Source organism: Canis lupus, chromosome 10, assembly GCF_011100685.1.
Source record: "Canis lupus familiaris isolate Mischka breed German Shepherd chromosome 10, alternate assembly UU_Cfam_GSD_1.0, whole genome shotgun sequence".
Lineage (NCBI taxonomy): Eukaryota > Metazoa > Chordata > Mammalia > Carnivora > Canidae > Canis > Canis lupus.
In genome coordinates this window covers 35,248,851-35,266,057 of record NC_049231.1, presented here as the reverse complement: position 1 = coordinate 35,266,057, position 17,207 = coordinate 35,248,851, and positions in this window count along the sequence as shown.

Below are 17,207 nucleotides of genomic sequence, written 5' to 3'. Positions count from 1 at the left end.
GAACTCCCTTCTGCTCTTCCATTAGAGCCATGACCTGCCCAAGACAGTCAGTGCTGGAATCCAGACTCAAACCTCAACAGTCTGAATGCTTAGCCATGACCATTGTCACGTTTTTAAATTGCTCTAGTAAAAACCTCTCTACCACAGAACCATGCTTCTCCAGACTTGAAGGCAAATGTGAACCAACTGGATGGAAACTATGTTGAAATTCAAATCCCTGGCTCGGTGGGTCTGAGTTTTTTTTAAGCTAATTTCTAGAACACAATTTTCCTTTAAGGAAGATTCTCCTTCCTGTGTGTTTAAGGGAAAAGAATGGCTACTTCAGCAGAGATCAACTTGGAAAAGCCACCACACTGATAATTAGCTCCTTGGAGGCCATGACCCCTCCCTCATTAGCATGTCATACTAGACATGATTAAAGGACAATTCTAGAATGCAGCCATTTGTTACAAGACAGTTGTGATCTTTTGTTTGGGCAAGCCTGCAATAGTCCTAAAGCTTCCCAAAGCAAGCTTGGTTCTGGATGTTCTTCGCAGGGCGCTGATGTGTGTGAATTTGATTTTTTTTTTAACCAGTTTACAAATGCATGTACTCATTTGGATTTTGTGGGAAACAAAAGTCAAACAGATGATAGAAATTCACAAGACTTAACACAGTACATTCTAGTGATGTGACAGCACACATAGGCTTGGCAAAGAGCCTAAATCACACAGATCAACAGGGAGAATTTAATCTGGGGAATTAGGAGCAACGGGTTAGGGAGCTGATAGAGCAGAGTGAAGGGCGACGTATCCCAGACATTAGTAATTTCAGGAAGCACTACTTCCCTAGGGCAGAAAGGACAAAGAAACAACAAGAAGCCTGATCTCCAAAAGCCAGGACCACCTGTATGTGCGGAACTGAGATTATGGGGGAGAAGCCACCTAATTAGAATTTAGGAGGAGACACTTCAGGAGCAAGGAAAATGGAGAAGAAGTACCCTGATTCTCTCCTTTTCCTTCCTGCCAATCTCTGGCCAGTTCCCATGGGCCAATCCTAACTGGAGGTCTGCAAGGGAGTCTGGGAAATGAAGTCTCATAGAGTGGACCCCGCTGGAGGCTGGGAAGGTATGAAAGCAGATGAAAAATTACTGACACAACCACTCCTCCTGTGGCTCACTCTATTCTCATATATCTAGACATATTTAACTCCCATTCAATAATGTCATTAAATGCAACCACCAGGATCAGGCTCTCCTTAAGATATTTTCTCCCTTCAAAGAGAGAGACACAAAGCCCCAGCGATCTCTGGATCCATCTCAATGTGCATATATAGTTCCATTGGTCAGATCCAGATATGGCTTCAGAGGGGCTCGATGAACTATACAGGCTAAGTACCACCAATTCTCCTTGTCTAAAATAATAGGCAACAGATAAAGTGGACTTGTGTGTATATATAATTTAAAACTTATTTGTGTATGTTTTTATTTGTATTTACAACATTTTCATTGCATTTTATTATTTAAGACTATTATAGTTCTCATCTCTGTAACTGTCACGAGGTCCATGTTATCACTTTCTTTTTTTACCTTCCTTTCCAAATTCCCTTTGCCATCATGTGGTTGGCATTCTTTACCTGTTAGAATGACATAAGCCTTTCTTTCTGAGTCCCCTGAGTCCTCAGTGGTCCTACCTTTAATGGACAGCTGCAGTTTTCTATTAGATTTAATTTTGGACATAGAAGTACTAAGAAGAGCCCACTAAATCCTCTGGGTGCCAAACCTGGTCCTCTCTTATCCCTACTATACAGCACCAACCTAACATCCCCTTGGAATTCAGAATACATTACTCAGACAGCTCATGAAGTTCCCTTTTGTATCTGCCTATTGTTATGAGGCAGTGGTATAAGGAGGCCCCAAATTGCCACATTTCAGCCTGCATACAGTTGGAATATTGTGTATCCCCTGGTAAAGCATTCCCTCCTCTCTCCCCCCGCCTGACAACGCAAAACTCTAAACCTTCAGAGCAAGTTTTCAAGGATGGTGATAGAATATCAGGTAATGGTGAGAGGGTTCTTTAACATTTTCAACCATTGATCCCTGGACCTGTGAATTCCTGCTGTGGAAAAAAAAATAGCCCCATATATCTCTCCCCAGATGAGAGTGTTTTGTAGGATAGCTCCTCTCTTCCAATTTTGTTTTCCACCTCGTCTAATATATATGTATGTATATATATATGACTGGGCTTAAGCAGATTGAGAAGGCACAGTGTCTCATGATGCCTACTTTTGCTGCACTGCTGCCCCTTCCTCCCTGCAAACTTAAGCCTCATAGAAACACCTTATGACCATATGAGAGGGACACAAAAACTTAGATCTGGTTTACAGATATATCCACAGAACTTGGTGGCACCAACAAGAAATTGACTGCTGATGCATTCAGCCCCTTTCAAGGTGGGCCTGGAGGACAGAGTGGTAAAGAGAAGTCTTCCCAATGGACAGGATTTTTAGCTCTTTGCTGGACAGGAGAGATAGCCAGAGGTAAGGATCGTTAGACAGTGGCTAATGCTTTGGCTGGTTGACTGGGGACTTAGAACAAAATTGGAAGATTTTTGACAAGGAGATCTAGAGAAGAGGTCTGATCTCTCCGAATGGATGGAACATGATGATGTTTGTGTCTCGTTTGATAACTTCTCAATGGCATCTATTGCAGAGGAGACTTTGAAAAGTCAGCTAGACGTAATGATATTAATATGTGTATATTAGCTTTCTCCTCAGCTTGTTCACCGGTCCAGGTACAAAATGGCCATAGCAACAGGGATGATGGCCCAACAAAGAGGACTATCCTTTACCAAGGTTGATCTGCCTACTGCCACTGCTGAGTGTCCAATCTGCTGATGGGAGAAGTCAACACTTCTTCTCCAATAGAGCACCATTTCCAAGAGGGGGTTGGTGACAGCCCAACATGGTGATATGTTGATTATATTAAATCCCTTTCCAGCATGGAGGGGGAAGAAATTTGTTCTCAAGACAACAGAAAACTATTTCTAACTCTGTACTTGCTTTCCCTGACTGCAATGCTTCTGTTAGTCCCACTATTCATGGGCTCAAAGAATGCTCTTTTTACCATCATGGTATCTTGTAAAACTTTACTCTGACCAAGAGACTCTTATGCATCAAAAGAAGTAAGGCATTTCTCACGTGATAAATGAATTCCTGCTATGCATGCACAGCTGTATGACTTTGTGGCTCAGATAGCACCCAGTTCATGATGGGAAGTTGTGCTGCCTACTAACCTGGTGTCCTGTGGTCAAACTTTCAGTCTCTACGAGAGCTCAGTAGGAGACCAGCAGCTGTTTCTCAAAAGCAGAAATTAACAGTTTGTGAGTAGAATATGTTGCAGATTTGCTCTGAATGGTAGAACATGGGGATATTTTGGCTTTCCAGAGATTAATATCAACATATATTTGGTACTTAGTAAACCCTCAAAACTCTCGTTTTTTCTCTTTCCTTGATGCTCAGTCACTCTGAAAAATGACTTTGGGTCCCTTTGGGGATGGCTTGGAGGCAGACTTATATTATTGTATCTCTGATAGTTCTGAAGTTTCCTTCTTGAGGAGACTTGTCTTCTCTTCATCAAGGGATTGGAGCTCCTGTGAGCTGGCAAGGGTCTGGGAATTGAAAGAGAAGTAAGTTCCTTTTATGGTTACTTGAATTATATTTCTGCTGACCTAGAATTTTTCTGCTTATGTAATGTAATGTTTTAGTAGGGTGCCCATGCTTCTTTTCAAAGAAAAGATCCCAGCAGTTCAAATTTAAAACCGTCTTCTTTCCTTTTGCACATTATAGTTAATTGTACCCAACTTGTCTGCTGGTTAAGCACTCTCAGTTGGACTCATTGCCCTAGGGCCCCATCATTCCCACTGAACCAGAAAGCCCATTTCACTGGAAATTTTCCCACTGTCATTCTCACAGGGCTGTTCAAGGCTTCTGGTCTTCTCCTTACCAGAGCATTTCTCAAAGCCTTAACCAGACTCTGGTCAGTCTCTGGGTCCTCTTGGGAGACATAGTCAGGTGGTGGGTAAGTGAGTTGCACAAAATAATTTCCTTTCAGCTTTCTCATATTTCTAAGTCTTTGACATTATTCCGGGGAAGTTTGAGCCCCTCCACTTTGTTAAATAGAGACTGCTATTGGGCTGACAGTCAACCAACAGTTAACCAACTAATCAAACTGGTAGAGCTAATTCCAGCTTCCAAACTAGTACACGAAGCCCAGAACATTGGATAATAGTACCCACTTTAATAAATGTAGTCCAGTCCCATATATTGTCCATCTCATATTCTTTTGGATATAAACTTAGCAAAATCTTGCTGTTGTTTTGCTGTATAAGATATGTCTAGGAATATACCAAGGATGCATGGCTCTTAATCTAACTATAGGTTTGAAGAGAATGAGCAGAGTGATGGCAAATCTTCAGAACAGACTTTTCCTTGAAAGCCTATTATGTCAGATGAGTGGTCTCAAATGGCATAGAAGGAGGTGTTTGTACAGGTAAGAAAGGCTTAGTGGATTTTGGGGTGCAAGATTCTTAGACTTTTGCAAACCTGTCCAAATTTCTTCACCTCAGTTTCAAGGTCCCACATGCCATACTAACATAACCTAACCTTAATATAAGTCTTGACATCACTGAAAGTTGCACTTGTCTTTTAATTCAGAAGCCTGTACAACAAGATTTTGATCTAGTGTTTAGCGTGTGATATAAAAATAGAAAGTTCTATTAGCACCATCATGGAAATTCTCCATTTCTTTGACAATGTTCTGACTTGAGCCAAGTTTAAAGCCCTGAGCTTAGCACTTTCTTCTATATAAGCTCTCCAGTGCCACATGAAGAAGTCAGTCCTTCATTATTAACACAACCATTGTTACTACCAAAACTATCAAGTATAGTAGCTCCTTTATGTCTCAAAGTCTTATTCTCCAATGGCCTTTTACCTCAAGTCAGCATGGATTATAATATACGTCGTTGTGATATCAAAGAATTGGTAAAGCTTATAGCTGCTTTCAAGATCAAATAGGCAAGCATTCTCAGAATCCCTGAATCTCTAAATTTCTGGGACCACTTCTGGGATCAGTCAGGAGTAGTCCGGGTAGGGAATGCACCCCTACCACAGTGTTCTATCACACACTGCCCAGTGGCCATGAACCATAATTCTCTACTCCACTGCTGCTTCCAGTTGTAGTTCTTTGGAACTAAGGAGGACATCATATCAGCAGCTTACAAATGACTGGCAATGAATGGCTCTACCTAGAAAAAAGAATTGCTCCAATCAAGTCTCTCATTTGAAAAGGAAAATGGATAAGATTCGGAAGCTCTTCAGGTTTGGGAAAGTTGAAGGCCATAGATACACTGATGAAGAAGCAAAAATGACTCCTTCAGAGGAAGAGAAGAATGGAGGAAGAATAGAGCAAATGAGGAGAAGCAGACTAGGGAGACTGTAAGGAGAGAGTGAAAAGGGCCTTCACTGGGTGTCAGCACCTATCCTTTAGGCTTTTCTTGGGTGTCAGCACATGTAATGTTCTGCTTATTTTCCCACATTGGTTCCTCAAGAGGCCCCTATATCTTTATTTTTAAATAAACGAGGAAAAGAAAATCCAGCAAAACAAAACCCTCTTTTTCACTTAAACTGTTTACATGGTCTTTCTTCCTTAAAACCAAAATATCCTAGCCCGAGGAAGAAAAAAACGTCTCTAATACATCATTGCATTAAATGAGGTAATTTGAGTGAAAGCCTGGATATACTGGAAAAAAAACCCAACAATTTTGTTTTCAGAATCAGCTTGGAGTTCCAATTCTGGGCCTACCATTTATTATTTGCATGACCTTGGGTCGCCTGACTTCCTTGGTACCTCAGTTTTCTCAACTGTAAAATGAAGATATTTCCATTTGGAATGCCCTTCCAGACCTACCGATTTCCATTTGTGAATACATTCTTCAAAGTCAGGTTCTAGTGAAATCTCCACAAGCCCTTCCTAAGTCCCTAAGGGGAGTCATCTTCCTTCTATGCCTCAGTAGAGTGATCCTATTCTGCTTAATATACTTTCTTTATATACCTACTTCATCTCTGCTACCATGCCATGAGCATCCTGTAGGTATAGGCCATGTGCTTTCACCCTCTATTCCTCATAGGACACAGTAGAGAGGAGGTGCAGAACAAATGTTTCTGGAGTGAGAGAAGTATCTACTGTCCGTTAGAACCACTTTCTCTCTTTCTTTTATTTTTCAACCCCTTTTCTTAAAAATAAAATTCCAAAGCAAGCCCAGCTTCAATTGCTCAGGTCCTTATCATTATACAGTCATTTCTGAAATATATTTCATATGATAACTAGATAGCAATTATAGAATTAACTAGTCCTTTTCCACTAATTAATATCATGTGAGTATTCTGGGTTTTCTTCGCTTGGATTTTAATGAATGCAGGTACTACCTCAAGGGAATGGAAAAACATAAAAAATTATCTACTATGATTCTGTTAGGATAATGGAAAGAATTTAGAAATGTAGAAAAATTGTAGGAAAAATCAAGATCTCCAGTGAAGAACAAAAAAGACAGATGGTAAAAGTTAATTATAGAATGGGGATGATCTTACAACCAATCATTTCAACACTGGGGACAAGAAAATCCATGATATGATTTGAAAGATGAGGTCATTTCAGGTAACTTAGAAACAATCTCTGGATACTCTGCTTTCATGAATAGTACAAACCTAGACATTACCTAACTGCTAAATGGTTAACGATTATCCTCTGTGGGTACACACAGACATCCCTGCATTTTAACATGCCAAACAGCTGCTAGTTAAGCAGACACTCCCAACCATGTTCTTTCTCTATATTGCCATAGAAAGAAAATCCAAGAAGTGTGCAGAGTGAAGTTCAACTTGAGATAAATATTTAAATTGGTTATAAATTCTTGGTCAGTATGTTTAGCTATTAGTAATTAAGAATGGTGTCATTATTGAGGGAGAGGAAGAGTATGTTCTTATAAAAGGGAACGTAAGTTAACTGAAATCTCCAAAGGCATAAATTAGCTGAGTTTGTCATTAGTTACCTAATGTGGAACATTTACCTCAACTTCACAACTCTGAAAATAGCACAGATTGAAATTGATGGTATATAAGCTAATTCTCACTTTTTCTCCCTGAATAAAATAATTTCATTTCTAACAAATATAAATCAGAATCACAACATTCTCTCCTCGTTTAAATAGACTACCATGATATCTCTAGTGATGAGATCCTTTTAGAACAATGTTGAGTTGTAATGAAAGAATCTTTTTATTTTTTAATTTATTTTATTTTTTAAAAAAGATTTTATTTATCTATTCATGAGAGACACACACACAGAGAGAGGCAGAGACGTGGGACTCATTCCCAGGTCTCCAGGATCACACCCTGGGCTGAAAGCAGCAGTAAACCACTGAGCCACCCGGCTGCCCAAAAGAATCTTTTAAAAACTATTCAGAGACTGACAGATGACATCAGTGATATCCCAGGAAGAAAACTAGCACCCCAGTGGCCTGGGCTCCATTTCAATAGTGAATGCTGGTGACTATTAGAGCCCTGTCTTCTGATGAGGAATGTTCTAATTTATCCTTAGATGGCTGTGAGTGTGGTCTGGGACTTGCTGCTGGGTAGACAGTGGCAGTAATGCGTGGGACATAGCCACTTCAGCAGGGACTGAGTACAAAGATTTTGTCTGGCAGACAAAGTGTGAAAGCCCAGGGCTGAGGGTTAGGCTACAGATGAGGTGGAGGAGAGGGCCCAGGAAACCTGGATATAGGGTCTGTCTGCAGTGGCCCAGTTCTTGAAGCCTAGGAAGAGAACAAAAAGGTAGTATGAGTGGGGACTGATATTCTTGGTGGATTAGGTGGACAAGGCTCTTGAGGCCAAGGGCCAAACCACAGCCCAGTGGCTGTGAGAATTGAGGCACAAGGTGGGGCTGAGTCTCAGGCACAAGTGGACGTCCAGATGGCTAAACTGGAACACAAGATGGGGGCACAGAATAAGCAGCAGGAGCTTAGCTCTTGTCTCAAGTCAGGATTAGCATAGGGAAATTGAAGTCCAGAAGAGCAGAGCCTACAGGGAGGGATCGAGCAGTCACCATAGCCAGGAGGCAGTGGGGGGAACCAGAGGATGAGCAGTCAGCTGGCCAGGCTGCCCAGTGTTGTCCCAGGCACGCTAACACAGGCTGTTGAGAGCCTGAGGAGCAGAGTGCTGGTTCTGGTTCTGCCACCAAATGATCTTAGACAAATCTCTCAGAACCTCATTTTACTCTTTTGAAAAACAGTGGTAATAACACTGGTTCTCCTCACAGTCTGGGTTGACATCTTGTTCTCCTTCCCTGGCTCCTTGTTATCTACCTTGGCCTTTGGATTTAGAGAAGATATTAGCCTCGTGTCTGTCTTCAGCTCTCTTTCATTTTTATTCTCTCCCTATAACTACATCTTTAACTTTGGCCTCTTCTTGGACCTCAGTATACTAGTAAGGATTCATTAGGTTGGTTAGGGCTGGTTTATCTGCTGTAGTAAATATATGATAAATAGGTAATGGCTGAAACATGATAGAAATGTATTTCTTGCTCAAGGAAACACCCATGCCCATGCTAAGGGAGCAGAAGGGCTCCATTCCATGGAGTCATTCAGTGACCCACATTGATGGAAGCTCTGCCACCTTCAACATGTAGCTTCATGGCTGTCCTCGAAGGGGATGCCAATATTGGAAGGAGAAGGGGCATGAGGGAGTGGGAAGAAGCTTATCAGGGCTAGGAATGAAAGTGACACATACTTTTGTTTATATTCCACTGTCTAGAACTCACTCACATTGCTACACTTAACTGCAGGGAAAGCTAGGAAATGTAGTCAGGTCATGAGCCCAGGAAGTAGGGACATAGGGTTTATTGAACAGCTGTAAGTTATTGCCACATTCATCCTTAATTTCCAAGTATCTTCAGGATATATCCCTTGGATGCCCCATAGGAACCTCAAACTAAACCTATTCAAAGTTCAAACTCACTAACATCCCTAATGAAACTTGCTCCTTCTACTATGTTCCTTCCTCTGTATTATCACCCACTTAGAAACCTACCTACAAATTTCTGAGTAAGCTTCTCCTTCTTCAAGTAAGGCTTGATGGTAGCCATGGAAATGCACTGCTCCTATTTTCTGCTTCAGGGAACATGATTGACTAAAGATCCCAGCTGCTGAAGACCCCTTCTGGGGCCATGTCTGTGTTTGTACTGAGCCCACACTGCCTATGGGCCACTCTACCTGTGACTGAGCATGCACGGCCCATTCCTGCAAGTTGTGGGGCTCTCTAGAGGGCAGCTTTGGCTCAAGGACTTCCCATCAGTACTGCACAAACTTTCTTAGATCTCTACTGAATCTAAGACTCTCCTCCCCAGCCCTCCTTCTTTTCTCTTCTTCACTGAGATAGGATCTGTTCTATGGTCTAAAGTTTCACCCCACCTTTAGTTTTCACACATGTCTCCCCCAGTGAATCTCTTGCAGATAAGTTTAATGCAATGTTGGCATCTACTTTTCAGAGGACTTGAACTAAAGTAGTTTTCAAAACTGTGCTTTTTCACATTCCACTGCCTAGTTCAGTTGTGTCCTCTCTCTCGTACCAATGGAAAAGCTCCTGATGGTTCCCTGCTTCCTGTCTCATTCTCTTCAAGCAACGCATCTACAGTGCCACAGCATTCCATTTCCAAAATATAAATATTAACCAATTACTCCTTTGATAAGTGCTTTCAATTGTTCCCATCTGCCACTTATGAATCCACCTAAATTTCTTAGAACATGGTTCAAAATCCTTCACAATCTCTCCTCTGTCTCACCTCCTCCCACTGTCCTTTCTGTACAGGGAACATTTGCCTTTCCCTATTGTTCTCCCTTTATGTGGCCTCCTCCCTTTACCTGAAATGGCTTCCATTCATTTCTCATTCTATCAAAGTTTTATTCATTCATTAGAATCCAGCTCAAAAGTCTTCCTAATCCTCAAAGACCTACTGTTTCCCTCTTTTTGGTTCTCAACAGCACTTTGCACATAATCCCTCACCCTGCTTATTTATTTAAGTGTATTTCAACCTCCTCCACTAGCTGGAGATCCTTGACGGCAAGGATGGTGATTCATTCATTCAGCAAACAGTTATTTTAGCGCCTACTGTGCTTTAGTTCCTGTCCTGGGTGTTGGGGATAAATCAGCAAAACAGATTTAAGAAATCCTTCCTATGGAGCTTCATTCTAGAGTATAACAGTGTTGAGTGGTGCTCTTGTATATAGCAAGTGCCTCATTGTTTGTTAAATACTGAAAAGGAGATCATTTAAAATACTCTACTGACCTAATGTGTAGCTAATGGCAATGCTGAAACTCACACCTATTTAAGGAGAGAAAAGTGAAATTGTGGCTCAGAATGTCTGCAGAACTTATAGAAGTACTACACAGACAGAAGAGAAATCAGCCACAAATTTAGGCCAGGAACACCTGAGGCAAAAGGTAAAAAGGCTGACAGAACATCCAAATTAAGGAACAGCTTTTGCGTTAAAGCTAACAAGAATCCACATCAGCAAAGAGACCAGGCATATCTAGGAGTCATTTCCAAAATTAGCTCCTCTTTCAATTGGCTTTGTGGAAGATGCTCCTGTGACACTGAGATGCCTCCCATATATCACTGGGCAGTCACAGTCATCACCTCAAATGTATTAACTCTGAGATCTGGGAGGCATATAGGTGATGAAGACCCTTCATCTTCTGTGTGGACACAAAGTGAGAAAGTGGCTTTTTTGCAGACCAGACCATTCTGTTCTGTTGCTGGGCAGTCCTCATTACATTTATTCCTCTTCTAATACATCTTGGTTTTTGTCCATCCTTCCACTGGGTAAAATGTCTGCTTGTGGGATCCCTGGGTGGTGCAGCGGTTTGGCGCCTGCCTTTGGCCCAAGGCGTGATCCTGGAGTCCCGGGATCGAATCCCACGTCGGGCTCCCGGTGCATGGAGCCTGCTTCTCCCTCTGCCTGTGTCTCTGCCTCTCTCTCTCTCTGTGTGACTATCATAAATAAATAAAAATTAAAAAAAAATGTCTGCTTGTAACAAAATGGCATTATATTTCTCAGAAATGATGAATGCATTATAGAATTCCAAGCAATAGTACAAAACATTTTAAATCACCCCAAATCCCAAAACCCAGAAAGAACTATCAAGACTATTGAGTCAACATTCTTACAGAAATCTCTTAATACCTAAACATAGATAAAAATAAGTATACCAAAATGAGATACTACAATCTTATTTTTAATTTTAATTTTATTTGAAAGCATTGTTTTGAAGTATAGCATACATACAGAAAAGGGAACAAATTAAAATAATAAATGCAACGAGTTATCACAAAATGATATGTTTGTGTTACCTCCACTTATGTTAAAATATAGAACCTCATCAGCATCCTAAAAGTTCCACTCCTGTCTCCCTGCTAACAGTCCTTCAAATCACACTGTTCTCTCCTTCCCCAGAGTACTCCTATCCTGACTTCTTACACTATAGATTAGTTTTGCCCTTTCTTTTTAACTTTTTTAATAAAAGGAATCATACATTAAGTATTATTTTGTGTCTGGCTTCTTTGGCTCAAAATTATATTTGTGAGCATCATGAACATCATTGCATATATTTATAATTTATCTTCATTCCTGTATAGTATTCCTTTCCATTCCAAAATTGTGTATGCATCAATGGTTGATGGACAGTTGGTTTATTTCAGTTTGGGATTATTATAAATACTAGTAAGATATTTTTGTCATTATTTTAGCAAGCATGTGTGTACATTTGTTAGGTATTCCCCAGGAATAGAATATTTGTTTCACGAAGCATGCATATGCCCAACTTAATCAGAAAAAGCCAAAAGTTTTGCAAGGTACTTGTATCAGTTTACCCTTATGAACAATGTCTGAGAATTCCAGTGATCTCTAACCTTGTCTACAATTGACATTGCAAAGGTTTTTTTATTTCCTTTCTTTCTTCATTGTAGTTCTCCTGGAGTAATGTTACTACATTTCTCAGTTGGTTTTAATTTGCATTTCTCTGAATACTAATAAGGTTGTACACCTTCCCATGTATTTTATTGTCCATTTGGCATATCTGTTTTGTAAAGTGCCTGTTTCAGTCTTTTGCCCATTTTTTAAAAATTGGGTGGTCTGTCTTTTTCTCATTAATTTGTTGGGATTATGTTGCAAATACCTCCTCATGTCCTGTGTGAAGAAATAACTTTCACTCTTACTACTACCTTGTTGGCAGCTCTTCATTGTGTTAGTTTTTACAGTTAATGCATACATCCTATTCTAAACAATAAGCATCGAATGTAAGTGTACTTGAATTTAGCAGAAAAAAAATGAAGTAAAATTGAAGGAATTACTGAATTTCAGATAAATGTTTTCTCACTTTAAAAAGAATACTAGTTTCTAAAATAAACCCACTAAAATTAAGGAAAGGGTTTATTAAAAGCATTTTTAAGAAAGCATTTCTTTTAAATGTAGTATCTGTGAACTCCTTGTTATGAATATTATGAAATTAATATTTGTAGATTTCCTCTTCCCTTCTCTCTCCTATCCTCCAGAGTTTGCCAGCCTTATACTGTTGAGATTTACATTTTATTCTGAAACCACCATTTCTACCACAGCATAATCTTAACCCTGTTTATATGGGGGTCATCTTTCTTTAACAGTCTTTTTATAATGCCTTCTCTCTCCCTTAATTTTTACTTTTAATTTATCTCTTGGTAGCCTGGACTTCATTTTCAACTACATTTATAAAGGCCCTCAAGTGCTTATTTCCTCTGATACTGAAGAGCATCTGTAACCTTCCGAACTCAAAAGGAAAACTTGGCAAAGTGGAAAGTGGTCAGGTGGGCCCCTCGATAAGATCATCCATATACCTCTCACAGCACTCTGCTCTGTAAGTCCAGGGAATGTGAACTAAATTTCCACTCTGTGTTCTTCCTTGGTGCACTGAGAATACTAGGTTCCCAAGTTCCTATACCAATTGGCAGAAGCCAGATTCTAAGTGGAGCAAGAAGCCACAGCAATCTAAGTGGCTCTGTTAATCCCTGCCCCCTTGCTTGCTGTGTCTTTCTTTCTCTAGGGTGGGATCTGCTTGAAAGTGTGCATTGAGACAACCCCAGGTGGATTTCTGGTCTTATAACATGCTCAGTGATCTGTGAGGCCTCTACAGATCAGTTGTTAATGTTTCACCGTGAAGTGAACTGTTTGGTTCCTATGGGAACACAGGCACATGTGCGGATTAGTGAGATTACAATGGCCATTGAGGAAGACTGAATCTATTTATCCAAGTTGTCCATGCATTTATTCTTCCCACAAACATTTATATACAAGGAAGTCCCTCCAGTGTAACATCCACCACAATCTTGCTTTGTGTGTGAGGAACTCAAGAGATGTCTTTTACAACAAACTGGAGGGACCAGTGCCAGCTAATATGATGTCACTCTGCCTGGCCCTTGTCCTCCTGACCTTGCACTCTGTGCTTCTCTACTTCCACTCACATGACCCTGGAAAGCACAGGTAACAATGGGGCCAGACTCTTCCTCAGCGTCTTCATAACCCCTTTATAGGGCAGCCTTTGCCAGCACCATCCTCCACCATCATACTGGACGTGTTCCCACCCGCCCTTCCTTTCCACTGACTAAATAACTTTGCTGAATGCAGTTTAACTGTTGCTCTTAAAGGGAAGCAGCAGACATGTGCAGACACATTGAACACACCCAGAGTCTTGGCCACGCAATATTATCAAGTAAATTTTCTATCTATTCAGCATTGTCAGGTAGAAAACACTGGTTTTGCCCTAAGCATCGGGATTACCTTTGTCAGAGCAGAAGCCATAGAGCTGACAGGATATAACAAGCTCAGGAAATTCCAGCTGAAGGAGGGGTTGTAAGCCCAACCATGCAAAGAATAGGAAGCATTTTTTTTTTTTTTGACCCCAGTATACGGAGGCAAGCAAGATATTATAACACAAGTACTTTGCAAACTCTGAGTTTGGAAGGCAAGATAGCACAGTGTGTTCATTCACACAGTAGTGGAATTCTTCCCTGAGCAATGGGCACATCCACAGTCAGAGGCTGATCACAGTTTTGGGATTTGGGGGTGGGATGGGGATCTGCGGATACATGTGGAGAGAGACAGTAGTGGGCTTTTCTTTGGCGTCTGAATCTATATATCTATTTACCTGTCCATCATCTACCTACCTATCTTTAGACACCATGACACTCTTGAAGGTGGACAGGATTATACATGCTGTGAGATTTAAATTTGAGTAAAAATAATAGTAGTCATTTCAGAAGCTGGGATATTACCTCAGGTTTCCATCTCTGTTCAACTCCTTACTACATGAGACACCACTGCTTTGTGACAAGTTCTCCATTTTCTGAGGTTTGATACCCCAATTTGCAGGTGGCCCTTTGCTCCTGCTGCTTCTCCTCAGCACCTCCTCATCTTCTCCTCCTTCAGCTCTCTTGGGAGCCCCCTCCTCTGGACTCCCCTTCCCCTGACTCTCCAAGCCAATCAGAAGCTTCTCCCCTACCTGTGATAAAGGACAGCTCCATCTGGGCCAGTCTCCCCCCACCCCTTAAGATCTGTTTAGGACTGACTCAGGTCCCCTTGCCCAGCTTGTCAGACTGGAAGTGTGTGTCCTGTCCAAAATTCTCTGAATTTGCGTTCTCAAAGTTACAACTGTGCTAATTTCCAGCCTTGGCCAAACTGTTCTTTTCTCTGTATGTTGCAGCTATTTTGGTACCTCTGCCCTGATGTCAATTCAATATGAGTTGAGGCCTTTGCTCTTTGATCATTCCCTTCACAGTAACAGTGAACTGAATTCTGTTATGAGCAGCAGAATGTTTATTGAAGGTTTATGGGTCACGGGAAGTGCCTTTAAAAGCAAAGCACTTGGGACACCTGGGTGGTTCAGTGGTTGAGCATCTGCCTTAGGCCCAGGTCGTGATCCTGGGGTTCTGGGATTGAGTCTCACATTGGGCCCCCTGTGGGGAGCCTGCTTCTCCCTCTGCCTATGTCTCTGCCTCTCTTTCTCTGTGTCTCTCATGAATAAATAATCTTTTAAAAAATAAATAAAAATAAAAGCAAAGCACTTAAAATCAACATCACTTTTTAAACTAGTCCTCCAGCTAGGATTTCTCTAAGCTGGGGTAACTTCCTGCCTTTCTTGTACACCCTTTTCAGAAACTGACCCCTAACTCCACTGTCTGACAACCTTCATGCCCTCATGTGCCAAATCCTGACCCAAGTTTATCAGGTTACTTTTCCAATAAAACCAGTTCCCTCCTAGTGAAGAACTCTGGTGTCAACTGTTTAGATAATGCAGTGTTTCTATTTCCTAAAATAGCAACCACCACACTGTAGTATAATCATCTTATTTTTGTACCTCCCACTGAAACCAGTCTGAACAACTCACTGAAGGCAGAAACCTCCTCTTTTGATCTATATATCCCCAGTCCCTAGCAAGCGTACTGACTCATGAGCGCTCAGTAAATCCAGTTGTTCCAAGAGTGAGCCTCTGATCTGAAAGGAGGGAAGCAGACCTCTCAGGCACCATGCCTTTGGTGGTTCTACTTAGAAGGAGCATGAAGGTCACACCAGGTAGCCTGTTGCTAGGTGATGATGGGGCTCTGTGGAGGGATGTGCAATGTTGCTTAGCAACATTTCCTCACTCTCCTGTCACATACAATGTCCAGAAATAAATTATTCTTTTGGCCAGACTAGGTCTTTTGACCTATCTCACTTAGAAATAGGTAAGATTTTTCCCTTTGTCTAAACATAGACAAGGAAATCCGTAACTTTTTCAAGGATCACAAAGGCAAAAAAATCTGAAATATCACACTCAAGCATCTACTTCATCAGAAGGTTAATGAGGAGAGCCTGAGTGCCAGTCAGTTAAGCGTCTCTTTTCAGCTCTGGTCACGATCCCAGCATCCTGGGATCTAGCCCCACATCTGGCTCCCTGCTCAGCGGGGAATCTGCTTCTCCCTCTCCCTCTGCTGCTCTCCCTGCTCACACTCTCTCTCTCTCTCTCTCAAATAAAGAAAATCTTTAGAAAAAAAAGATTAACTGAGTCAGAGGGACATTGGGAGGATTTCCAAGAAACCACAGCCTATCTTCTGTTCCCTGAAAAGAAAAATTCAGTTAGCTGCGGCCAGTAATGCTGTTGGCCTGGAGCGCAACCAAGACTCTCCTGCAGGCTCAGACATAGAACTCCACTCACTTGGCATGGCCTGAACCAGAGTCAGCTGGTTTCCAAGGACAGAAATGCTTTCTGGATATAGTTGATGCTTCCCTGACTTGCTTAGTTTAGGAAAAAGAACATTCAGATTTATTATCCATCTGAAATGTAGAAAACCTTCGTATTAACTAAAGTTCCTTGAAACATTTGCATTGAAAATGTTGCACATGAGTCAAATAACCATAAATAATGAACCAGATTTCCCTCTGTGCCAGATAATACACAGCATACACTTTGTGACCGTTTTTCCTTCTCTTGCTTTCCTACTACCTTCCACCAAAGCTGATAGGATGTGGGAATCTGGATTCAGTCTGTGGAACAGGGCTGGAAGAGGGCTCCTATTAAGTCTCTGTGGGTGCAGGGAAGACCCACTGCCTTGTAGCTGTGGAGCTGGCAACTTGCCAAGAATGGAGATCTCCAGGTTGGACCAGGCACAGTGGGGGCACAATCAATCAAACAACCCAGAATCGTCCAGAATCATTCAATCATTCAGTATTCAATACATTTTTTTTTAAGAGACTGTCCTGTGCTGATATAATAGCTCTAAAGGCAGAGAGATACTCCCTACACTCAGAGCTCTGTCTGTCTGGGAACTAGGCAGGTGAGAGGCCTCGGGCTTGGCCTCACAGTGCTCCCCAGTAGTCATGTTCTCTAAAGTCACAGTGAAGACTATATTAGCAAATACTGAATCATTGCCCTTAAAGATTTTTGAGGGGTAGATCCCATGAGCACAGTGCTATTATCAAGTGATCAATACATAATTCTGTTTTATGCACATTTCTGTTTAAAGATACCTTATTTATTAATATATAAATATTAACGTTGAACTCTTGTTAACAGCACTCAAAATCAGACCTGAGCAAAGCTCCTCAAATGTG